The following is a 19463-nucleotide window of genomic DNA, read 5'->3' on the forward strand; positions in this document are numbered from 1 at the left end:
GGAAGAGAAGAATGGGATTTTTTCACATAGCTGAGGAAGTGCAAGGAGTCTGCTGACAACAGGCTGCACATATTCACTGTGTGTTTGCCGGCGCAGGGACCAGCATCCACACAATGCTCCTAAGAACTAGCCAGGAAGCAAGTTGTAAGCACTGACCTTCCTGCCAAAAAAAAAGGTAGAGGAGATATTTCTCTCCCAATCAGAGAGAATAACCTATGGAAAAACAGACCCCCATCCCCAGCATCCCTGAGTACCTCCCTCCTGGAGTTATCCTACCAGCAGCTCTGCTATCCCAGGTCCTCGGATGTTCTCATCTGGGCTGGTGGTGAAGACACTTGACTCCCTCATATCCAAAGTTTCAGACCCTCAAAAGGTTATAGGTGAAGGGGAACTTACAGCCACAGTTCCATTTTTACAGATGAGGAACCCAAGGCCCAGAAAATAAGTCAGAGGGTCAATGCAAGACCATCAGCCTCCTGGAGCTCACTGCCACAAGGACCCCTACCTGGAAAATGGTGAGATCCTGCAAGAAATGATCCCTCCTCACTTCCCTTCTCCCTTCCTCCCCTACGCCTACTCCCAATGCAACCCCTGGACCATAGAAAACTCTTAACAAGGTAAGGGTCAGAGAGATTAAAATACAAGAGAAGAAGAAGGAAGACATTGCCCCTGCATCCTGTCTCCATTGTCTCTCATTCTTTTTTATTACCTCCCTTCTGTCCCAGCCCAGCATCATAACCACACCACAAGCTCAGGGAAACCCAACAGCCAAGAAACAGTGTCCAGCCAGACGACAACAGGAACACTGCCAACTGACAGAGTGTCCAAGGGTCTGTCCAACCACAGGAGCTCCATAATCTACAATGCCATTTCCAAAGTCACTCTCATGTGGGAGACCTGGGAGATACCCACTGTTCTCTCCAATTTAAAAATAATTCAATTGGGTGTAGTGGTGCACACCTATAATCCCAGTGATTTGGAGGCTGAGACAGGAGGATCAAAAGTTCAAGGCCAGCCTGGACAATCTAGGGAGACCCTGTCTCAAAGTAAAAAATAAAGCAGGCTGGTAATGTAGCTCAGAATTGAGCACCCCTGGGTTAAATCCCAGTATCACAAAATTAATCAATTAATCAATTAATTTAAAATAGAGATAATTAAATTGAGGTTTAGAGACTTGAAGTGACTTGCCTAAGGTCACAGAGTAAGCCAAGAAGACTCGGACTTAACCCCATATTTACTGAATCCAACCCTCTCTCCACTAAACCTCATAATCCTCTAGTTCCCAACCACTCTATTATGTGGTCAATCTGCTCCCAACTCCTGATCCCTGTTATTATAGACTCAAATTATAATACATCAGTTAATTAGGTATTTCCCTTTGAAACTTTTCTTTTGATGATGGAGAGAGAGCGAGAGAGAGGGAATGCATTATCAGCTAGCAGGGGAAAAAAGTCCTGTGAATATCCAGGGGTTAGTGTTTACATTGAAAACAATCTTCTGTGTACAAAGAAAATTGCTTTTAGATAAAAAGAATCACAAAAGAATCAATGATTTACCAATGTTCTCTTTAGGCTGAAAAGTAGGCCAAGGCGCCTTACCAAATTTTGACTATCTAGATAAAAATTAAGGGGCAGGAAAAAGGAATGTGTAAAAGGGTACCCTGGATGTACAAAGCATTCTGGCTCTCATAAACATAAAATGTCGCCTCCCCTTTCCTATTCTATCCTAACAAATACAAAAGGATGCAGAGGAGAATTCAGGTTGATCCTCCCTTATTTTAAATGGTTGGGATGGGAAACGTTTCATTCGAAATTTTTTAGAGTTGGGAGCATTTGCATAGACTCTACCAGTTGAACCTCCCTGATTAAAACATCCAAAATCCAGAATGCTCCAAAATCTGAAATACTCAGAGCTTTCACATTTGAGGAGCATTTTGGATTTCAGACTTTCAGATGAGAGATGCTCAATCAGAAGTAGAATTTAGGCCAGTGGATGGCCTTCTGTGACTAGCTGCCTGGTTTGTATAAACCTAGACTATGATCGTGGATACAATTAACTTGAAAAGGATAAGAGGCTTTACTGGCCCTGCAGGAGAGGTAATCCACTAGACACTTTGAAGAGCTATTGGTATGGGAGCTGTGCCACTCCACACATGCCATCTCCCCAGCTTGGCTACTGCTGTGGCCTGCATCCTCTCTGTTCCTGGGCAAACTTGCAAACAGATGGAGAGCAGAAGGCTAGTACCCAAGAAAGAGGATGTTCTATTCATCAAAACCACAGAGAAATCAGGCCCATGTTAATGGGAGTCCACTCAGTTTCCCCAGTGACGAAAAACATTTACCTCCTCATTTATTTGTCTATCTACCTATATGTGTCTATTTATTTATTTATTTATTTCTGGTGCCAGGGGTTAAACCCAGGGGTGCTTAACCACTGAGCCACATCCCTAGGCCTTTTTATACTTATATTTAGAGACAGGGTCTGGTTGAATTGCTTAGGGCCTCACTAAGTTGAGGCTGGCTTTGAACTCACGATCCTCCTGCCTCAACCTCCTGAGCCACTGGAATTACTGGGGTGTGCCACTATGCTTGGCATCTCCTCAGGTAAAGGACTGTCTCACAGCCCTAGGTGGTGGACACAGACAGTGCTCAGGAGAGCTCTCAACCAGAAGCACCCACATGTATTTCACAAAGCATTTCACATGTCTTGAACTGAAAGCATCAGAGAAGGTGCCGTTTGCTAAAGAATAAACAACCTAGAGGACAGAGCATGGAGGGATAATATTAGGCTTCAATAAGATATCCTAGAGTCCAAAGAAAATTCCAGGAAAGGAAAGGAAAGGAAAGGACAGTGAAAGGGGAAAATTAAAAAACAAAAAAAAAAACCAAAAACTGATGCAGGGTGTCTAATCAAGAAGCCATTAAATCCACATCTATGCTACTTCCCATACAGGACTGGATCTAAATAATTCCTTACAACAGCTCTTCTATCCTATGCCTTTGCTTTTTTAATTAGAAACCTGAAGCTCCCTCTTCTCCAACTTCAATTCATTTTATTTTGCCTAATACTTAGTGAAAAAGAAAGAAGAAGAAAGCCTCTTTATAATATTCTCTCTCCAGGGCAATTACTTGCAGTAATTACTTTACCCTAGGTATTACTTTCTAACTCCTTAACCACTGTGCTTATGCACTAAGTTAAAGAAAGGGTGGGAGGGACTCCAGATGCTTTTGAGAAGAGACTAAAGTGAGTTTTTGCAGCTCAGGAGAATAAAAGAAGGGGGATATGGGAAGTATAGGTACTCAGTTCCCCAGCCCAGCTCCAGGCTGAATAGTATACCTACTGCTTTAGGAAGATCCTCCAGTGGCCACCTCTTGGGAGGAGGGGCTGCAAGAAGGCCAAGAGAGGCTATTTCAAACCCTGGTCAGATAAACTTTTCTGCACTGCATTCTGGGACATGTAGTTCTCTGAGCAGCAGGCAGAGTACAGCCATGTTTGCATTGCCTACAGAGTGTACAGCTTGATCTCTGCCTGTCCTGAGATAGCAAATATGGATCAGACGCATTTTCCAAAAAGGTGAAATCCATTTTCTCTGTAAATGCAAACTGAAAAGAAGGCAATGAAACAGGTAAAGATTCATATAAGTGCAGGGAACTTGAAAGGGAGACCTTGAAAGGTCATTTGTAGATGTTCCACGTTTATGGATGACAGGTTCTCTAGAGAGGGGAAGAGAAGAAGAGTGAATGAGAAAGCAGTTTGTGTGTGCCTCAGTGTGAGACCCAGGAGTGCAGGTGTCTGCACGCATGACTTCGTATCTTTGATTTGTTAACCATCAATCTTTAGAGAGGAAGTTGAGCATGAGGAAGAGCTTAGCCTTCAATTCTGACTCAACCACTCTCATCTGTGTGACCTGGGGTGAGTTACTTGGCCTCTCCGTGCCCCCATTTCCTATAAGGCAGGAATATTATTATTCAACCCAAAGGCTGTTATGAAAACTGAGATAACATCTGAAAGGGCTTAGGATGATATCTGGCACACAGTACAAATACCACGCAAGGGTTAGGTTATGTGCTGGCTTTTTATTCAGAAGTTAACTGCCTGCCTTTCCCTCATCCACAGGACCTCTCACCCCAGGGCATGACATTTTAAGTCTTTCCCAGAGTTGATGATGGATGGTAGAGATAGATGGACAACTGATAAACCCACCTGCTGTTTGAGATGAATAAATACATCACAATGGGGGGAGTCCTAGAGCAGTGGTAGAGTGCTTGCCTAGCATGTGTGAGGGTTCGATTCTCAGCACCGCATAAAATAAAGTTCATTGTCAACTAAAAAATTAAAAAAAAAAACGGGTGAAATAGCCACTAGAATAAAGAAAGACAATAGGAAGCTCTTTGGTTGAATATGCTGAATTCTAGACATTAAGAGGAGGAAAAGGTGGAGGAGTCAGGAGAAAGGTCATCACAAACAATGAGCCCACAAGAAAAAAACAGAGGAGAAAGAAAACCTGGGAAACTGATCAGGTTAGTGGTGGAGGGGAAAGGAGGCTAAGCAACTGAAGAGTCAAAGCCGAATGTCCTTGGGAGGATTTGATTGAAACATTAGAGACAAGCTGCCCAGCATGAGGGAAGCCAGAGAGGTAGGAGCTAAGTCTGCAAAGGTCAAGTGCAAACCCATCTTGCAAAGCTGAACTGCCCTCTGAAGAAGTGGGCAGGGAGGGCCTGGGATGCAAGAATTTCTGAAGCAGTCAAGACAGGGTTGATGGGGGCATAAGTCCAGTTCTAAGTAGGAGAAAGGGAGACAGCCATGTCTTAGGGGCCCATGGACTGCAGTATGGTGCCTTTGGCTGTGAGAGAGGTGACAGACAGGAGGGGAGGGCTACCAGAGAGCAGGTCATGTGACTGGGTAAAGGGAGAGCACTAGGATGTCAGCCTCCCAGGGCAGCTTGCTCAGGGAAGCTCCAAGCTCAGCAAGACTCAGAGCCTTTGCTGATATCACTGCTACGCTATACGAAGTTCCTTGAAGTAAAACAACAAAATCAGAAAAGGGGAGATCTGTCTTTCATAGCTGCTAGCAATTCCTGAGACACACACAGGCAACAAGACCCTAACCGATATTACCTTGACCTTAGCCTCTAGAACTGAACAAGACAGAGTAGCATACAGTTAAAAAAAATCTAGGAGGCTGGGGATGTGGCTCAAGCGGTAGCGCGCTCGCCTGGCATGTGTGCGGCCCGGGTTCGATCCTCAGCACCACATACAAAGATGTTGTGTCTGCCGAAAACTAAAAAATAAATATTAAAAATTCTCTCTCTCTCTCTCTCTCTTAAAAAAAATTAAAAAAAAAAATCTAGGGCTGGGGATACAGCTCAGTTGGTAGAGTGCTTGCCTTGCATGGACAAGGCCCTGGGTTCTAATCCTAAGCACCATTTAAAAAAAAAAAATCTAGAATGAAGCCTGGTTCAAATTCTATCCCATTATTTAATAATGTGTCATCTCATATGTCATCTTATATAAACTGCAGAACTTCTCTAAGCCTTACTTTTCTCGAACTAATGTCATAATATAGGCTGAATGTTCCTTATACAAAATGCTTGGGACCAAAAGCATTTTGGATTTGGGTTTTTTTTTTTTTTTTAATACTGTACATACATAAGATATCTTGGCGAAGGGAGACCCAAGTATAAAGAGAAAATTCATTTGTGCTTCATATCTTTGTAAACATAGTCAATGTAATAACATACATTATTTTTAGTGCATCATCATTTTGACTGTTACCCATTACACAAGGTCAAGTATGGGATTTTCCACTTGGGTCATCATATTGGCACTCAAAAAAATTCAAATATTGGAGCATTTTGAATTTCAGGGATTAAGATTAGCAATGCTCAATCTCTGATACTATATCATAGAAAAAATAGTGAAATTTAAATGGGAACACAGTTTCCGATTAATAGGCACATTTATTAAATGCTGACTAAACTAATGTCTTTATAAGTACTATCTTCAGGGTGCCAGGGGATTGGAACAATGGGTATTCCTTGAGTGCCCCCAATTCTCCAAGCCATCTGCACTTGGTGCCTGGGCGAAGCTAGCACTAGTTATGCAATTGCTTGCCTTACCTACCATCTCCAGGCACAATCACACCACCTCCAGCCTACAGCTGGTCCCTGCACTGTGCATTCAGATGAAAGTTGCGCAAGTGCTTCAAAAAGGGAAGACATCATAAATGCATAAGGCGGCTGGCACTGGTTGTCCTGTAGGTTTACTCCTATGCCTGCACCAATGTTCACACCAGTTCTACAGAAGAGCTACAGAGGACTTCAGAGGCTAGCACATATGGGTTCCAGATGAGAGTACGGGAAGCCCCAGGAATAGCTGAGCAGGAATAATTAGGAACGGGAAAGAGTGAAGGGCTCAATAACATTGCCTGATCCTTTTTTAAGCTACATAGTAAATGGGAAATGCTCATGTTTCCATTGTTCCACACCATTCCCCTGCAGCCTAGAGAAGGAGGTGTTGGTAGAAGAGTTAGGCTAGAAGATGTGGGGATCGTCAGAATGCCAGATTATCACTAGACCCAGACCACCTAGAGACCTTGTAATGATTACTGCTGAAGCTAAGAGAAAAATAGAATAAGGTGCAGGCAAACTCTGATTACAGATCCCCAACAGCAAAAAGAAGCAGCCTTGGGACTCGTTCTCCTTGGAGAAAGGTTGATGAGCTGCCAGGAGTGCTGGTGATTCCAGGGAAGAAAGAAGAAAAAATGCACCCATGCAAATTCCCATCAGAGCTTTAGTTGGTACCTGCAGAGTGGTAAGAGCCACAATAGTTCTGTTCTGCCAAAAACACATGATGATGAAACTGAAAAAAAGCATCCAAAAGAGGTAACACAATGGAACTTTCTACAAACCACCTATTTGTTAAAATCCTAAAGCACTTCTCAAAATCAACAGGGCAAAGAAAACACACTTTTAAAAAAATCATTCAGAATCATTGGGATCTATCCTCTCCTTGTCAATTGTTTTCTTGTTTGGTCTGTTTCTGAAGCTTTCCAAGGGATAACCTTCGTAAATAGACTTGCTCACACATCTCCACATCTCGTGCTCAAATCCCAGGAAGTAAAGAAAGATCTTCAGACCCAAGGAAAACCAAGTTCTGTACAGGTTCAAGTACCCTAAGAGTCACCTCTCCCTTCTTCAAGGGAAAGCCCCAGTGTGTCAAGAAAGAATCTGAGCTGGAGTTAAATCACAGCTCTGTGACAGTGGACAATCTGAGCCTGAGTGTGAAAATGAGTATCATAATAATTCCCTTTGTAGGATTGCTATTGTGATTAAATAAGGTCACATACGGAAAGCACAGTGCTGAGCACATGACCCTTGAAATAGCAGCTATTGCTATTAATAACAAATACCTTAGACCTTAAATATCATTTCCACAACTAAGCTCATAGACACTCCGCTGTCTTGGATGTACTGTTTGCACATGGACATTGATGAAGGTTCCCTATAATTATCAGTTTGTTTGCAAATTAATTTCCTTAGCAAATTTCCCATTATGGAAGGTATTCACAGAGAAGCAGATAGCCCCCTAATTGTAGGTATCAAGGAAGAAATTAATGGATTAGGAGGGAGTGCAGAACATTTGACCCCTGAAGCCCCTGTTATAGACATGTAGTCTACACCTTTATTCACAGGGGCAACTCTCAGTTAAGAATCCACCTGTCATTTAAGATGCCCAGAAAAGGACAAGGTAATAGATCTGTGTCACTTCTAGAGGGACAAGAATCAAGCAAGTGAAACCATTCCCTTCAGCATATGTGTCATGAAGTTTCAAAAGTCAACCAATAAACTAGGGAGTCTTAAAAGTCCATCTGTGAATTCAATTTATTAACTCACCCATCATGGTCTTAAAAAGGATGACACAAGGGAGCGTTTGTGTTTTGCACAGGTGTGGGCAGTGGGTGGCATGGGGTTGCACTCACAAAAATCCTTTACCCCCTCAGCCCCTTCCCCCAGCCTCCTGGACCATTCTTAAACAGGGTTGCAATGAGCTTCTGTCCAGCTTGTAGAGAGAGTTTCACCTTCAGACTGAGGAGAAATGGCAAAGAGAGAGGCACAGAGAGCCCAGAGTTAACTGCTTATGGCTAACAGGCCTGAAGAAAACTAGGCCCAAGTAACCTGGAAGGCTAATGACAGATAGATAGAATGATTAATGCCTAACACACTTCCCCACCCACCCACCTTTCTCCTTGCTGCAGAATAGTGATTTTAGGGCTGTACACAAGACAGATAAGGAAAAATAGAAGCTGTATGCCCAGCCTAGTTGAAAAAAGGGCCCTTCCCTGTCCCTGCCCTATTAAATTATGTGCTCGATACTACAGAGTGAGATCACAGGAGGCTTCAGGCTAAGGGCGTTTCTCAAAGCATAGTAGACCTGTGTCAGAAGCAATTGGGATAGGTGTGAACGACAAATACCTAGGCCTACCCAAGTCTACATGAGGCCCAGAAGGCCGCATATTGGATAAACTGTCCGTGTGTTTGTGATTCTCAAACACATTAGAAGGCTGACTGTTGCTGCCTTAGAACCAATCTCCCAAGCAGGTTGCTTATCATATCAAGGAGACATGAACGCTTGACTACGGCCGCACATTAAAAAATATTACCACTTATATTTTATTTATTTTTATTTCTCCCTTTTAAAATCTCTACTTGATCCAATCTTGTACAAAATATTTACTATAAAAGTATACATACACACATTATAGGGATGTATATAAATGGCACATACTGGAATAGGATTTTGCAACCAAGCTGCAACATCATCCTCTGGAACAACAAGTGATCAAGGCCTGGTCTCTGCCAAGAGCAGCTCCGAGCTATTACTAGTCAATGAGTGGCTAAGAGGAGAACTGGAGGGTTCTGTCCCCTGACTTTATCTCAGTCTTGGATTAAGAGGGAAACAAAGAACGCAGCCCTGGAGGGGAAGCCTGAGTTGGATTTTCTGCCTTGAGCACCCAGTTTACCACCCACTCACATTCCTTCTTCACCATGGCTGGTAGGAGGATGGGATTTCTCTCAGCAGGAAGCAGGAAAGCTGGAGAATGAAATCTACCACCCATCCTGCCAGTTGTCCTAACCTAAATCCCAACTATGGCGTCAGCAGAGAGTAGTTTTCTGAGCTATATTTAACAACCCCCTTTCTCATGCAGAAAAGAAGAAATGCTGGGGTAGGAGAAACACAGAGCAGGTGATGGTTACACCTGCAGACAGTTCTGCTGACAGCAACAGAAGCAGCCAGGACTGCCGAGGGAAGGAGCTGGGAACACAGGCGGGAGGGCGAGGACAGGAGCACCCACGTGCTTCTCTACCCTGCCTCAAAAGTCAGAGCTTAGGCCAGCTGGAAAAAAGGTTTTGCTCTATTATTCAGAAGCTATACGTGCTGTCTTCCACAAGACAGTGTGTTCCCTAAGTATGTGGATCAGAGAAAGGGGGAACATCTGACAGGTGGTCACAAATCAAACCATCTCCATGACCATGCAAAGTCCAAAGATTAATAGATACAAAAAGGACTAATCTTTAGTCCTCTACCTGAGCCAGTCCCAGAATCCCATGATTATAGAATGTTAGAGCTAGCAAAATGCCTTACATTGCTGTTCACCGACTCATTGACTCATTCAACAAATATCTGAGTACCTGACATGTGCCAGGTACTGTGCTGAGCACAGAGTAGACACTCAACAAAACAAAACCAATCCCTGCTCTCCTGAAATCTAAGGACTACTAAGGAAAACAAGGACCAAGTCAGCAAAAAAAAAATATAATCACAACATGCGATTAGTACTAAGAAAATAAACCAGGGTGGTCATACAAGTGAAGAAGGGAAACCCTACTCGGACCTTTTATCTACAGGTGACAAAAGGCAGTCTGAGACAATGTCCACTCCAAGATGAGAAAACTGAGGCTGTGGAGCTTTGGCTGGGAATCACTAACACAGGAGGCCAAACTCTGGTCTCACTCTCCACCTCACTCTCTCTGCACCAAGCTAACAGTGTTCTTTTGGGGGTCTGAAGAACAAGGACCTCTGGGGTCCCTTTTGGAGTTATTTACCATTACATAATCACTGCAGCATTCGATCAAAGTGAGCCTTGCTGAGATGGGGCCAAGCAGCCCCAGGCGCATGCTCCACACAGCATCCTCTTGCTGCCAGGGGCTGGGGAAGCTCGTCCACAAGCCCACTCCTCTGGGCTCCTCAACCCACTCTAAAGGCAGCTGTCACTCCCCAGAAGAGCAAGAACCATAGTTTATGTGACTGGCTTCCCCTGGCAACTTAGAAGGCAAATAACATCTCTCCTAGGCTTATTTGTGGCCCGTCTTAACTAGATTCTCAGACCTCTCAGTTCTATCTCAAAACACACTTTCCAGGTGCTTAGCAGGCTTACCCCAAATCTGCTGCTTGCTGCTGCCAATAATAAAAACTAGAATTTACTGAGCACTTACCATGTGCCAGTCACAGTGCTAAGCCCATTTTTTTTAGCTGATTTTGATCCCCACAACTTTTTAAAAGTAGGTGTAATTATCTCTATTTTTCAGAAAGGAAATAGATTCTGAGGATAAAATGATTTTGCAGAGGCACCATAACTAGTAAGTGGGAAGCCAGAATTTAAACTCAGGTTTTTCAGTCTTCAAAGCATTCCTGATTTCCACACAGCCATTAATGAGACAACGTTGTCCCTGTCACTAGCATCATATCAAGGATCAGAGAATCTCTCCATCCGCCACTGTGTTGAGCCCCACTGTGTGTGAGGCAGACCTGCAGCCAGTACCTGAAATGTCATCTAAGCAGAGGAAGGACTCAAGTCTCTGCCCAGGACCCTCAGAACTTCTGCCCCAAGAATCCCTGGGGAGAGAACTCTTGTCAATTGACGGCTACAGGATCCTGGGCATTGATGCCTGTACCTCCTGTATGTCTATGATAGAGACAGCGGCAAAAATGAGATCAAGTCACCTTCTACCTCCAGCCCTGACCTACCTTTGAAATCCACTTAGCCTCTCATTCATTTGTCCATCTTTTCTTTTTATTATTGCTGTTTCTCTTCACATCCCCCAAAAACAAACAAACAAACAAAAAAAAACATCTGCCCATAAGTTTGCACATCCCTCTCTCTCAAAGGCCTGCCAGCTTCAGATTTAACTCTGATCCAGGGGCGAGAACCTGTTCCTCCTCCAGGAACCCTCCCCTCTCTGCTTGTCACCAAGGCCAAGGAACAGCGCAGATAGTAAGGAGCTATAGTAGCACAATTCTGCCAGGTATCGGCACCTGCCCTAGGACAAAGGGTCCCACACCCGCCTTATGCTCACCGCTCCACAGAAGCCTGTTCCAAACTCTGAGAAAGAGGAGATTTAAGGGGTGACCACACCAAGTCAACAACCCCAAAGACCCCACTCTTAGGTCCCTCTTAGTGGAAGGAATTATCCATGCCCCCAAAGACCCATCCCAGGCAGGAAACACCATTCTCTACAGCACCATTTTCTTGGGTCCAAGTTCTTTACCTAAGACATTCACCATGAAAGAAGAAAGAAAAGCTGCCACTCAGCTGCCCAGCTAGGAAGGACCCAGTGAACCAAGTCACCTTCTAGAGGGGCACACAGTCACACAGAGACTAAATCTCCCAGTCAGCAGCCCATCCAGCCTCCCCCTCAACCTAACCCTTCAGTATCCCTCTTGGGCACCTGTCATTTAGCAAGGACCTACTGTTATCTCCAAACATAGAAACCAAGCCCCAAAGTACTCTTGCCTCAGTGAAGAGCCCCAGGCCATCCCAACCCTAACCTCCAGGGCCCTCTGCCACCTACTTGACTCGCAGAAAGGCCAGCTTCTTCCTCAGGGAGGAGACGTGGTAGTGACAAGCCTGCTTGACAGCTGTGCTACACGAGACGCTCTCGGAGTGCAGATTCTGCACCATGTTGGGTTCAGAGGAGGGCCGGCAACATGGTAGCAGGGACCTCAAGGGCTGGGGTCTCACTCTGGGGCTGCATAGACTCTCTGAAGCTTCCCCAGCTGTGCTCAGTAGGCTCCTGCCCAGGAGCTCTCCCTGCCCTGTCGTACCATATAATATGTGGGCAGGCAGAGGACCCCAAGAGGGATAGATAGCCTGATGCTCTGTGCTACCAGGATCCCCTCTGCCTTGGACCCGAATCACAGTTCCAAGCAGATCCCTTCTCCATCTTTCCACATCTGGCAGGGCTCTGGGCACTTGGCGAGCTTCTGCTCTTTCTCTATCCACAGACAGGGAGGATGGAGCTGTACCCGCATGTGATGTCAGCTGCTGGAGCTGGAGGTGGGGGGAGCAGCAGGCACTGCTCCCAGAGGGTTTGCTACTTGGCTCCTTCCTCATAGTGAGCGAGGGATCACCTGAGTGAACGTGGGGCCACCGGGAATTCAGTGGCCAGGCAGGTAGATGGAGCTAGAGTGCTCTAGAAATATGCTTTTGGGGACAATTTCTGGAATAGAACAAGCAGAATTGAAAACACATCTGTCTCCCTATACTAGGAAGCTGTGTATTCCAGTGGCCAGACCTGAGCTGGAAGTGGCAGGCTTATGCCTGACTTCAGCTCCTGAGCTCGCTCTGACCTCAGGCACCACTACCGTGGCTCCTCCAGTTGTTCAATCAAAAGTTCCACACACAATTGCTTTCTCTGTGCCAGGTACAAGGGGAGTACTTTCTGTCCTCAGGGTCTTCTCAGCTACAGGGGAAACAAGTGAGGAAAGCAAAGAGCCACATTGCAAGGTGAGAGCCGCAACCAAATGAACCCCAGTCTAAAAATAAAACCTATAAAACTCGGCTTGCCATTCCATCCCAACCACAAAGAACCAGGGAGGGTTCCAGAAAGACAGTCAGATGGGGATGTCTCTTAAGGTCATCACAGAAAAGATGTGACCAAAAATAAATTAGTTATAACCAACATTTAGACTACTCCCATTCCACCTTCCCTGATCTGGAGAGATGATCTCACTTCCTATTACCCAGGGAAAATAGAACCTGCAGCCTCTCACCTCACCTGCCAACCACAGCACCATGAATTCACCTTCCTGCATGCCCATTCTTATCTCCTATTCCAGGGAGATCCTCCCTTTTCCTGTGGTCTGGATTTATCCTGGCCTCCCCTAAAACCCTTCTTTGTTATCTTTCTATAAGGGACATTACCCAGCTGAGAATGTGGGAAATTTAGGACTCAGCTCTGAAAGCCTCTCTCCCCGCCCCATATACCACATATCCAATTTACCACCAAGTCCTGGACATCTAATCTCCTAAACATTACCTTTTCATTTGTTTCCTTGCAGTGCTGGGGATCAAACCCAGGGCCTGGAGCAGACTCAGCAAGCTCTCTACCACTGAGCTACACCTGCAGCCCTAAACAAGTACTTTCAGATCTGTCTCCTGAGCATCAGAGTACAGCCAACTACCTGGTGTCTCTCTCCATTTGCGTACACCATGGGGGAGTTTACACTCTACGTGTCTAAATTAAACTCACTGACACCCTTGCTCTTCAAATTCTTCCTCCTTTGCCAAAAAAATTAATAAAAATGCAAGCACATCATAATACTAGCCATGGGCCAGGCCTTATTATATTCTAATCATTATACACACAACACATTCGGCTCTCTCAATAACCCTGTAAGGTGTAAGATATTATCATACCCATTTTTAAGGATGAGAATGAGACACGGAGAGGTCAACTGACTGTCTGAGATCACACTGCTTGTGGCAGAGCCACAGTCACAACCTAGGCAGGCACAGATCCTGCAGACTGTGTGACTTTGTCATTGTTGTTGCTGCTGCTGCTGCTGTTTGCCTAAGCTCAAAATCCTAGGTTCATCTGGATGACCTCCCCAACTTGGATGTCTGTCAATCCTGTCAAATCTGCCTCCCAGGTCTTTGATGGGTTCCTCCTTTTCTGTCCTCACTACCATAATTCAAGACATGCTCCTCTGGTCTCAGCTTCAATGTAGCAATAAGCCCTCCTCACCCCCCTCAGTACTTGCTACACTCGATCACCCTCTTTCATCTTCTTGATAGCATTTATTATTAATTGATGTTTTCTTATTTGTTTATCACCTCTTTTTCCATGAGAAGGCCAGAACCATGAAGGAGACTGGATTTCCTGTTCATAGATGTACCCCAAGGCCTACAGAGTGAAGAACATGTCGTATCTGCTCAATAAACATGTATTAAACAAGAAAACAGAGAGTAAACCAGGACCAGTTGCAACTTCATCTATTTGCTTTCAGTATTCATCCCCAAAATTCACCTCCTTCACTGGAACCAACGTGATTTTTCTCACAAAAATATCTGTGAGTGAGCTGATGCTATAGACTGAATATCTGCCCATCCTCCCACCAAATTCCCGGTGCAATTCTAAACTCCAATGTGATGGCATTAGGAGATGGGGGGCATTTGCCCGTAAGGAGGTCAGGAGGGTGGGGCCTTTGTAATTGGAATGAGTGCCCCTAGAAAAGCTGAGATCAGAGTTGCTCTTTTTGCCATGAGGACATACAGAGAAGATGCCTGTCTACGAAGAAAACAGGCCTTCAGACACTGAATCTGCCACCACCTTGACCTTGGACTTCCCAGCCTCCAGAAGTACAAAAAATAAATTGTATTATTTATAAGCCACCCGTCCACAGTATTCTATCACTGCAGCCTGAAAGGACTCAAACACCTGGGTTCATCCTCTCTCCCAGTCTCTCACTGCTTTCATCATCAACGAGGAACATGGCACAATCAAGGACACAGCAAGATCAAACCTGCCTACCTGGTCAAAAACTCCTTTCTGGCCACTCGCTAGCTCCCTGCTCCTAGGACACAATGCTGCAAGGATACCTAAGTGTTTGCGCTCGCTGGAGCACGGCCTGCTTTCTCACGCCCCCATGCTTATGTACATCCTGTTCCCTCGCCTGAGAATGCTGTCCATGTGACACTCCTACTCATTTTGCAGCTCTCAGCTCAAGCACCACCCTCCAGAATCTTTCTGGATACCCTCCCTCCCACCCAGCACCCCCCACCACCCTCACCCCCAGCAGTGTAGCTTAGTCCTAGCTTAGTCCTGGGCAGGTTCCTCAACTTCCCCAGCCTCAGCCTCCTAAACTCCAATATGGAGACAACAGCATCTGCTTGACAACCCTGTTAAAAAAAATTATATTAAGAAAATGTATCAACAATAAACCCTTCTATTATGTATAATGCACCAATAAATAGAAAGAAAAAGTATGTAAGATTCATTACACAGGGTTTGGCACATAGGAAACATTTTGTAAACGAATTCTTTAGTTTTATTAACATACAAATAATTCTGTGTCAATTACTACATTGTATTATACTTGTTTGTTTGCAAGTGTATCTCACCAAAAAAGAGAAAAGCTCTTGAGGGAAAATAACATTCCTTAGTCCATTTTTCCAATGTCTACCTGACATTTGCAAGTGCTCAATATTCCACCCATTCTCTCCACTTCCTTGAGGACAGAAGAAGGTAGATATGCTAAGTTACCACTTATTAAGCAACTACTAAGTGCCAAGCACTTTACATTTTTTTAAATTTATTCTTTACAAGAAGACATGACAGACAACAGACTTTTACAAATGATGAAACAGGTTGAATAAAGCTAAGTAAGTTGCTTTTGGAAAAAATACGCAGTTAAAAAAATGCACTGTTAGAAATGTGGATGTAGTAAAACACCTGCTTAGCATGTGCAAGACCCTGGGTTCAATCTCCAATGCTGCAATAAATAAATAAATGGATAAATAAAATTAAGATGCACAGTTAATAAGCAACAAAGAAGGTACTCAAACGAACTCTGACTGTGAGGCATTTGTTCTTGCCAATACAGCAGTGCCTATCAGCAGCCAGCAAGTGTCCACTCATCTTCCAGCCTGGGCTCTGCTGAGCTCCCCTGTATCCTGTAAACATTTCCTGAAGGTTTGTGGCACACAAGCCTGCAAGCAGGAACAGGTGTATGGATGTGTGCTCTGGGCCTGGGGACAGGAGCAGGGGCCCTGCCTTTGGATTCATATGCACACACCCACTTCCAGGTCTCAACTGTCAACTCCTCAAAGACTTCCCAGTCAATGGAGACCACATTAATGTCGAAACTAACCTAGTGTACACAAAAGCTCCTTAGTAAAACAGCTCCTTTTTCTAAGGTCCTCCTTTGTTCAGAAGTTTCTGTCACTGGGAAATGAGTGCTTGAGAAACCTTAATTGGTCCAGCTTGGGTTGAACCTGGGAGCTAGTGTTTTAGTTTGCCTCTGGCTTCACCTTGAAGCGTGAAAATGGATTAGAGTTCTGTATTCCACAGTGCACAAACACACCACTACCCTCCCCTACTGTCATGATTCCAAAGACTTGCCTTCAGGACAGAAGATGGACGTGAATGAGGGAAAAAAATTTCTAAGAAGTCCTTAAGTTTGACCACATTGAGACATTTCACCTACTGCTAATCAGTATCGTCATGTGCTCTCATAAGATTATATAAAGGAGAATGAAGAGTAATTTAAAATCAAAACAGCAGCAAAAAAAAAAAAAAATTATGTAGCCTAAGTCAGGCATGGTGGCCTGTACTCTTAGCTACAGGAAGCTGAGACAGGAGGATCACAAGTTTGAGGCCAGCCTCAGCAATTTAGGTAAGATCCTGTCTCAAAATAAAAAGAGCTGTGGATATAACTCAGTGATAAAGCACCCTTAGGTTCAGCCCCCAGTACTGCAAAATAATAAAATATAGAAAGGGCTGGGGATATAGCTCAGTGGCAGAACACTCGTCTAGCAATTATGAGGCCCTGAGTTCAATCCCTAGTTAAAAAAAAAAAAAAAATCTACAGCCTAGGGACATTGCAGCCATCTTAGTTCAAGTACACTCTACTTAATGTTGACACAATGAGGAAATCACCTAACAGCCAGCCCATTGTTAAGCAATGCATGACTGTAGTAGGGTAGCTATTTGTCTCTAAATATTGCAGCTATCCTGAACCCTAAGCAAAGACAAGAAAAAGAAATATCAGTGCTTTATTACACCAGCTGAAATCGCGTCTTATACTGAAGGACTGCAATTTTGATCTTTAAAGCATAAGAAATCAATGTTAATTGTTTGCCTGCTCTATGAGATGACCTTTTATCAAGTAATTGATCACGTGCTTCAGAGTATTAGAAGCAACTGCAGAAAGAGTCCACAATAACTACCTCATTATTGGATAATATTAGCTCCCCCTACCCCTCAGGAGAGTGGCAAAGAATAAATGAGATCACAGAAAGACCTCAGCAGTGTAGGAAACGCTGTCATTAATGAAAGGGTACACTGTCAAAGGGCCCCGGGGGAGGAGCCTGGCCAGATCCCCACCTCTGCAGAAGATCTCCCCAGAGTCAGGTTATCAAGGTTATCACCACTTGCCTGGGACCGGGATGTCACAGGGCAACTTCCCAAATGCCCCAGAGAACTTTAAATTGGGTGGAAATATCTTAGAGGAAGAACTGGATGCTGAGGCTGGTGACGATGGAGCTCTGGGAACTTGTTCTCTCCAGAAGAAATGCACTGGCTGAGAAAAGACTAAATCCAGAGAGGCACGAACCATCCAGGAGTTTCTGAGGTGGGTGGTGTCCACAGGGGCCGCTTTGGGAAACACAGTTCTCACCTCCTCGTTTCCTCATACTGCCCAGAGCCAGCTGAGACAAAACACCCTCATCCACCAGGAAGAGTGTGTGGGACTGAGTGGGCTGGGGATGGGAAGGAAGGGACAGGATGGAAACCCAGAAGCCTTTTCCAGGAAGAGATTTAGAGGAAAGAATCTTTTATTTTGGAGGAGTGAGTAGTCAATGTAGAGTACCAAATAGCCAGCAAAAGGCAGAGCTCTCTAATTAGCAGTCAAGTCCCACAATGCAAGACAGATTGACTTAGACAAAGTAGATGAGGGTAGGTGCATTCATCACTTTCTCTGTAGTGCTTCAAAAAAAGCAGTAGAAAAATAGGAAATGTTGGCCAGCAACTCCAAGGCTGAGGCAGGAGGATTGCAAGTTTGAGACCAGCCTTCCCAATTTAGTGAGACTCTGTCTCAAAATAAAAACAAAAAGTACTGGGAATGTAACTGAGTGATGACACGCCCTTGGGTTCAATCCTCAGGAAAGAGAAATAAAGGAGGGAGGGATGGAGGGAGGGAGAGAGAAAGGAAGAGAGGGAAGGAGAGAGGGAGGGAGAAAGGAAGGAGATAAGAAAAGGAAGGAAGAAAAGGAAGTGGGGCGAGGCGTTGGCCACAGGGCACCAGTCAGAAATGGACTGGTACACTTTCAGAGCTGACTGGTGTGCAAGCACAGGGAAGGAAGTTGTGCTGGGGACGGCTGGGGCTCCTTCTCAATTTGAGTATAATTGTTGAAATCCAGAAAGTCTTTTAAAAAGAGAGTGTAGGCTTCTCTGGGGAGAGAACAAACTGCTCTCAGATCAAAGCTGGATAAGCATTTTGATTTCATCTTTGTCTTTTGGGGGCCCCATGTCTCCATATATACTCCCTCCAAATTGATGAACTGAGCCATTCATTTTGGTTAAGAATGGGCATAAAATTAAGAACTCGGACAGAATTCACAAGAGTGCCTAATCTAGAGGTAAGGATTAGAGTTCGATTGACACCTCCCTTGGCTTCAATCTTCTGCAGAGGGGTATAATAGGTTATTTTGCAAAGCCTATTCTATTGATCAGCCCTATCCATGGAAATGGTGAATCTGAGCTGAAACTCTTCTTCCTGTAACTTCACACTGTTCTGTTTCTTATGCTTTCACATATTTAAAGAGTCACCTTCAATCTTCTCTATTTCAGGTCCAACCCCTTTCCTTCAAACAGTTCTTGTAAGGACATAGGTCATTCTCTTTTGAACTCTAATACCCATTTCTAAAGAACTGGTCCTAATACACAAGATATGATCAAATTTATACACGCTACAGTATAAGATCTCTTTCTCTTTTTTTAAATCCAAGCATGATGCTTCCATTAATGAATTTTAAAACTTTCAAAGTGTCCTGTCCTATTATTGGTTCATATTTGGCTGATTTTTCACATGAAATCCTATCAAATAGCAGGGTGTAGTGGTACACAGCTATGATGCCAGCTATTTGGGAGATTGAGGCAAGAGGATCACAAGTTCGAACCCAGCTTGGACCACTTAGCGAGACCTTGTCTCACTAAAATAAAAATAGAAGGCTTAGGGAATAGGTCAGTGGTACAGCACTTACCTAGCATAGGCAAAATGCTAGTTTAATTCCCAGTACCCCACAAACACAAAGAAATCCTATCAAAGTAGGTTCCTTATGGCAACCTTACACTAAAGAAATGAATCTCTATTATCAGTATCACATTTCCTTTTTTGAAAAAAATCTCTCTCAGTTTCCCATTGTTCCCAATAGAAGCCACTGTTCTGTTTGAAATCATATTA

The 19463-nt window shown here is 44.3% G+C and overlaps 1 protein-coding gene across 14 annotated transcripts in view; it reads right to left on the bottom strand.

The window, feature by feature from the left end:
• The window catches only part of Gramd1b (GRAM domain containing 1B), a 175395-nt gene that overhangs the window by 110367 nt on the left and 45565 nt on the right, over positions 1–19463 (bottom strand). The gene's annotated exons all lie outside the window — the stretch shown is intronic.

The sequence above is a fragment of the Marmota marmota genome, unplaced genomic scaffold (genome assembly GCF_001458135.2).
Source record: "Marmota marmota marmota unplaced genomic scaffold, marMar, whole genome shotgun sequence".
Lineage (NCBI taxonomy): Eukaryota > Metazoa > Chordata > Mammalia > Rodentia > Sciuridae > Marmota > Marmota marmota.